The sequence below is a fragment of the Cynoglossus semilaevis genome, chromosome W (genome assembly GCF_000523025.1).
Source record: "Cynoglossus semilaevis isolate Cse_v1.0 chromosome W, Cse_v1.0, whole genome shotgun sequence".
Classification (NCBI taxonomy): Eukaryota; Metazoa; Chordata; class Actinopteri; order Pleuronectiformes; family Cynoglossidae; genus Cynoglossus; species Cynoglossus semilaevis.
In genome coordinates this window covers 4,049,085-4,049,482 of record NC_024327.1, presented here as the reverse complement: position 1 = coordinate 4,049,482, position 398 = coordinate 4,049,085, and positions in this window count along the sequence as shown.

The window sequence follows — 398 nt, the reverse complement described above, 5'->3', positions numbered from 1 at the left end:
AGGATGTGCAGCTGGTGAAGTTGATTAAGGACAGAGAGGGGAACGTAATCATAAGTGAGAAGTGTGCTGAAAAGATGGAAGGAGTACTTTGAGGAGTTATTGAATGAGGAAAATGAAAGGGAACGTAGGAATGAGGAGCCAGAAACTATTAGGAAGAAGGTAGATCAGATTAGAAAGGATGAAGTAAGAAAAGGCCTGTTGAAGATGAAGAGTGGAAAGTCAGTTGGTCCCGATGACATACCAGTGGAAGTATGGAAGTGCTTAGGGGAAGTAGGAAGGAGTACTTTGAGGAGTTATTGAATGAGGAAAATGAAAAGGGAACGTAGGAATGAGGAGCCAGAAACTATTAGAAAGAAGGTAGATCAGATTAGAAAGGATGAAGTAAGAAAAGGCCTGTT